Consider the following 6963-nt stretch of genomic DNA (forward strand, 5'->3'; position numbering starts at 1 on the left):
GACCTCTATAGCTTCCTGTGACAGCCATCACAGTGTCATATTCTCTGACAAGTAGAGTATGTAAGATAAAAGCACTATGAACTATAGAAACAATGTCCCATTTAGAATCACCAAACCAGCATTCTGATTTACATGAGAGTTCACATAGTATATATTGGTTGTGAGTGGCTGAAAATCCCTGAGTTTTCTCAAATAATGGGCAATGGTGAACATGCTAACTCTACCAAGATGCTACCTAGGAAAGACCCTTCTTCAGCCCCTCATATTATTAACAAGAGTCTTCAGAGATATATCATGTAATATGTCTCTCAAGATGTTTCAAGTACCTATAGTAAAAAATCTTAGAACCTTTCTTAATCTGTTTTGAAAGGGTATTTGCATGTGTCAGGCAGAAAAGAGGACTGTGAAGAGGTGAAAGAATGAAAATTTGGTTCAGATTGACATCATCAACCAGGATCAAGACTTCAGGGAGTCTCATCCCAGGAGGTTTATTTCCAACAACTTTAAACAGTGTAATTTGGGAAAATGTTTCCTGGTGCAATACAATTCCTGATGCACAAGAAAGCATACTTACATTAAAACCCTACTCAGGGTACATAACATTTCTTCCAAGAATATGAGTTCTAGATATAGGCTACCTGTACTAATTTAAGGGCCAAAGGAAGGATCTGACCTGGTTTGGGTTTACACAGATAGCATAGAGGTCATTTGGACTATTAGGTATCTCCAGTCCTGGTTGTGGGAGCTTGAGGAGCCCCTATCTGTAAGGGTCATTTAGATTACTAGCCACCCCTGGTCCTGTTTGTATGAGCCTGATATGGCCTAGCTCAACAGATAATACAGATCATCAGGCTATTAATCACTTTCAACTCCCGTATTTCTGGATGGAAAAACAGGTTTTACATCTTTCTCATTGTAAAGACAATCTTGTGTGCTTAACATTTCTGGTTTCTCTGGAGATCTGTGGGCACAAGACCTTTGTGCTGTGCTCCCAACACAATTCTACTAGAAATTATGAGATATAAATATTAGGTATATGAAATTCCCACATGCAGGAGGGAGCTATAGCATTGCCAGCCACCTTTGTTTCAGCACAAGGAAAGCTCCAAAATCCATCAGTTCCAGACATATAGGTTTTGAGGTTTTACTACTGAGTTTTAATGAAATAAACATTTGTAAAATAAACTATCATATAAAAATAATAGATTAAATTACTGATATACATCCAATAAATGTAGGTGCAAATGTATAACACCAGTATACAAAATGAGAGCACCAACTGTGTGTTATAGGGTGAGAAGGAAGATAACCTAGACTGATATAAAATCAGTCAGAAAAAGTGAAATGTGCCAGAGCATCCCATATTGGTACCCAGAATAAGTGATGACACATTGGCAGGAGGGTCCTGGGATAGGGCAATGTCACTGTCACTGCAGAGAATGACTCAGCAGAGATATATCCTGAGAAACAGTGCATTTTCTGGGTTGTGAATCACACCTAGCAGGCAGATTTGTGATCAGTTAAACTTCTAATACGTTTCCTAGGATGAGTGTCACATACCAATGTTGCTAGAGTTTTCCTGTCTGGCCCACAGTCAGGACAAATCTCTGTCACCCACCAGTCCCACAGCCACTCAGACCCAACCAAGTAAACACAGAGACTTATATTGCTTACAAACTATATGGCCGTGGCAAGCTTCTTCCTAACTGTTCTTATAGCTTAAATTAATCCATTTCCATAAATCTATACCTTGCCACATGGCTGGTGGCTTACCGACATCTTCACATGCTGCTTGTCATGGCAAGGACTGGCAGTGTCTCCCTCCACCTTCCTGTTCTCTCCATTCTCCTCTCTGTTAGTCCTGTCTATACTTCCTGCCTGGCCACTGGCCAATCAGCATTTTATTTATACAGTGATATCCACAGCATACCAGTGTTCATCAAATGACTGAAAAGTGAAACTTGGAGCTCAGATACAATGTTTTTGGTGTATGTCACAGATTTGGGGTTCATGGTCAAGTCAAAGAAGACAATGGGCAGATGTATGAGGTGGCTTAATGGGCGGCTAAAGCTGGAACCTTGGGACATACTGAGGAGGTACCATGCAGGACTGGAGAGAAGGATAAAGAAACAAGAATATGGAGACAAAGAGGTACTCAGGACATGCAATACATCAGCAAGCCAATGACTTCCCCTTGTCCATTTTCATATTTCATTACTAAAAGTTTGGGACAAATAACATCTGGGAAAAAAATAGTGATTTGCCTATATACTAATAGTCAGCACAAGAACATGGGTCATTGATGCTGAGAGAGTGTTGGTCCCTGTAGGGCCAAAGGATGGCGTCTTTCTGAAAGGTCAATCTGAGACATACTCAGAGTGCTCATAGAGAGTAACCAGGAAAAAGACCATTGTAACCAGTCTCTTAGACCATTTTGATTTTGGAAACACAGAGAAAGCTGACCACTATGAGTAAGTGGGTCTGTAATGGGAGCTAGAGTTGCGTAGGAAAATGACACCTATTTCTTATGAAGATCCAGAGGAGATGGAGAGGCTACTGGATCACAGGAGATGGGAGGGGCCTCTAGAGCTTAGGCAGCAGAAAATGCAGAAAGAAAGGGGTGAACCAAAGAGAATAACAATGTTTCTTTCCAAGGACTGGGAACACTGCTGACACTTTACTTTGTCACGGATGCTGAATACTTGTGCCTCCCTCCATCCCTCTACCTAATTCAGTGTCAGCTTTCTGTCAGCTGCTGTTTCTGATCAAGTTCTCAGAGACACAAATGTGCAGGTAGACTTTATTAGTGGTCATGGTATCAATACCCATAGAAGAGAAAGTTGGGGAAAGGAGAGCATGGAAGCTTTTGAGACAAGCATGACCGGATGTGGGAAGAAAGTGGCAACTTGGAACAATACAGAAAGCAATTGAGAGGTTCTGAATATATGCTGATGGTAGAACTGATAGCATTTGCTGGTGACTTGAATGTGGTGTGTGAGTTTTACAAAGGATCAAGCATGCAGTTTTCAAGTGAATGAAGAACAGAAATGTTGTGGGATATTTGTTTACACTGTGTGAAGATGTATTGTTGTGATTAGTTTAATTAAAAGCTGAATGGTCAATAGCTAAGCAGGAGAGAATGGGTGGGATTTCTGGGAAGAGATAGGAACACTGGGAAGAAGAAAAGTGGGGACACCAGGAGATGAGGAACAAGTCAGATGTACATAATGGGAGAAAGGTAAAAGCCACATGGTAAAACACAGATTAATAAAAATAGGTTAATTTAAGTTACAAAAGCTAGTTGGGAACAAGCCTAAGATAGATGCCAAACTTCCATTATTAATAATAAGTCTCCACATCATTATTTATGAGCTGGTGGCCCAAATAATATTCCAATTACACAGAAATACTCTGAAAAAAGATTTGGGAAAGGAAGCCAAAGCAGTGGTCCTGTGGGTTTTAACGTTTTGTTGGCTTGTTTTGCTTTTATCAGGGTGATGGGGATGAGAGCCAGGAGCTCTGTCTTAGCACATTCTATGATGGAATGGTTGAATTGTCTCCATGGAGGACAAAGACCATTAACTGATGTTGAAAGATCTTTGAGTCATGTCAGCAACAGTGTAGACTTCTCACCGTTGCTTCTTTACCTAGTTCAGCATTATATAACTTTCTACCAATAACTGCAAGGGACGATTTCCAACTCCTGAAGCTGTTTAGATACCCTATTTTTCTCTTCCAATACAGTGGCAATAAAATCCATCTTGCTTCATATTCTTAACTGTAAGAAGCTGATCACCATGCCTGCGATCAAATATTGTGCAGAAGGAGAAGAGAGCTTTGTCATAAGGAATGTGTATCCTGGGGCTGAGGAATTTGTCACTCTGGCCCCTGGTTTATAATATGATCTAGTAAAAAACATGTCACTTGCTGAATAAAACTTTCCCTTGGAAGTGCTCCAATTGGGATCAGCACAGATGAAGAGTTGGGACTAGAACTGCTTACTTTTGCCCATGGGCTGCACCCCACAGTCCTGGCTCAGCAGGACTCCTGTCCAGCCATCTGTTTGCTCAGAGCTTGCTGTAGTTCTTCATGCTGGGACTGGAATTCTAAAGAAACACAGAACGGTTTGTGTTGTTCAGCCTCCCGAGGCCCCACAAATGCTCTTCCTCCCATTGCTGACTTTGTGATGGTCACTTGTTGGCCCCTACCTGGGATCACAGACACGTCAGTGGCCCTAAAGGAGTTCATGAGTGGAATTTTGAGACTCCTTGAACGCAAAAGGGGAAATAAGCAGCTTTCTTTTCACTTGCTCCAAATTAAAATCAGAATCTCCTTATATTATAATTACCATCCACAAAGCACAGTGGGTAAGAAAGCTGGAAAATACCAGCGTACCTGTATCCTGGTTGCCATAAACAGCATGCGCACAGGTTACTTGAATAAATTTGTCTAATTTTCAATGATTCTTCTGTTTTCAGACACTGGCCCACATTCTTCTCTACACTGTCCTGGTTCCTTTTGCCTCCCACAGAAAGGCTTGATCCTGCTTTCCCATCATCTATAGTCCTGACAACCTGAAGCCGCCTGTCCATGTGAGCAAGAGAAAATGGAAGCTGAGTTAAGTGACTTGAGGCAAAATGGGAACCTAAGTAACCTGGAACTCAATCTAGGCTCTCTTCTTATTCTTTTATATTTAAAAACAGGATCAAAATATGTGCATTAGGAGTGTGTTAAGTCATTACAAGGACCACGCACACACACACACACACACACACACACACACACACACACACACACACACATACACACAGGGAGAGAGAAAGAGAGAGACAGAGACAGAGACAGAGAACTGAACTAAGCAGAGCCAGATAGGTTTCTCCTGTGCACACCATTCTGAGTTTGATGGGTGTTGAGCAGGAATGCAAGTATTTTAGGGTAACATAGATCATTGGAGCCCCTCCCAGTGTCACCAGCCCTCCTGAGAGAAGATTAATCACATACTCAAACCCTGTCTTTGATGTCAATTTAAAGAGGGACAGGCTCCATCAAGAAGCAGCATTGTTTAGTAAGAGGAAGGCCTAGAGCTCCCTGACATGTGCCTTCCTCTAGTGACAGGACGGAAATGAGCCCACCCATTCTGAGTTTCTTTTCCTGTAAGAGCTCAGATGTGTATTTCACCCTGTAAGAAATGGGTGCTCAGACATGTAGTTTACTTACAGGAAGCAAATGTGTTCTGGTGGAAAATAAGACATGGACACATGACTAAGACCATTCATATGCTTCCTATGCCTTCTTAGTTAGGATTATCATGACCATGATGGACTCATGGCCCAAAGCAAAGGGTTTGTTTGGCTTACACTTCCACATCACAGTCCATCATAGAAGGAAGTCAAGGCAGGAACTAAAACAGAGCAGGAACCTGGAGTCAGGAGACCAGGAGAGGCCATGGAGGGATGCTGCTTACTGACTTGCTTCTTGAGGTTTGTTCAGCCTTCTTTCTTACAGAATCCAGGACCATCATCACTTCAGAGGTGGCATCAACAACAGGCTGAGCTCTCCCACATCAGTCACTAATTAAGAAAATGCCCTACTATCTCTGGCTCTTTTGCCTGCTTTTGGGACTCTTTCCCTCCTACTGGGTTGCCTCATCCAGTCATACTATGAGGGATATGCCTGATCTTATTGTAACTTGATATGCTATATTTGGTTGGTACCCCTGAGGGGCCTACCCTTTTCTGAAGGGAAAAAAGGAGTGGATCTGGGGGAGAGGAGATGTGGGGAGAGGGGATGGGAGGAGAGGAGAGGGGGGAAACTGTGGTCAGGATGTATTATATGAGAGAATAAAGAAAAAAAACAAAAGAAATGCCCCACAGGTCTGCCTATAGCCAGATCTTATGTAGGCATTTTCTTAATTGAGGTTCTCTGCTCTTAGATGACTATAACTTGTGTCAAGTTGACAAAAAAAAACTAACCAGCACAATCCTTGCAACATCAAATCCACCGGAACACCATGCATCTGTCCCTCTTCAGATTCTGAAATGACAAAAAGTTGCATTTATAATTCCAAAGAAACCCATCCTACTTACTTCAATTGAATCTGGTAGCTGGTTGGCCCACAAATAAATGGCACAAATTAGCCTAACAAGGATACAGATGTGCCCTGTGTCACATATGCAGATGATGGCTTCTCACTTGCCCTGAGGAGCAGAGTGTGCTATATAGCCTGTTATCTTCACCAACAGAGAGCAAATGACTGAGTGAGGAGATGGGAGTGGGCAGAGCAGAACGTGTTGCTCTCACTGCAGTCTGTTCCTCACGGGGTTGCAGATTTGGTCTATATCATATCGTATGTCCACTTTTCTTTCTCCCCTTTTTTCAGGGAGTTAGCATGTGGGTCTTGTAAAAGCATTTATGTTAAAGCTATATTGAATTCCTTGATTCATTTGAAGAAATTTAATGATACAATTTTAAACTCAATCTTTTTCAAAGGAATCTGGAGGCCTTGTGCTATTTTCTAAAGACATTCTCAAGTCGAGGATGATGGGTTTCGATTCTGTTACTCACAAAGATATTGGGTCTTTCAACTGCATTATATTCTGGGACGGGGTGGGGGGCATGTAAGCAGAAGCTATAAGTACAAAGGAGTTTCCACTTGCATTTGCTGAGTTAAGACTCAGTCTCATTGTTTAACCATGCCACTTCTGACTTCATGCAACTTCTGACTGGATGTCTCTGGTTTGAGAAAGAGACAGTGGGAATGCTCTGGGCATCTGGAGACAGTAATGCTTCTTAATGTTGCAGAGCACTCATTCTTTCTTTGTGTGCCTGAACATCAGGCCTGATTCACCATTTCACTTTTTTGAAGCTCCATCTGGGAGTGAAGGTTCTTGATATGAGTCTTGGTTTGATCAACCTATAGAGGCAAAACCATAAGCTTATCATTCATTGCAGTCAAAGTGAACA

Source organism: Peromyscus leucopus, chromosome 4 (genome assembly GCF_004664715.2).
Source record: "Peromyscus leucopus breed LL Stock chromosome 4, UCI_PerLeu_2.1, whole genome shotgun sequence".
Taxonomy (NCBI): Eukaryota; Metazoa; Chordata; class Mammalia; order Rodentia; family Cricetidae; genus Peromyscus; species Peromyscus leucopus.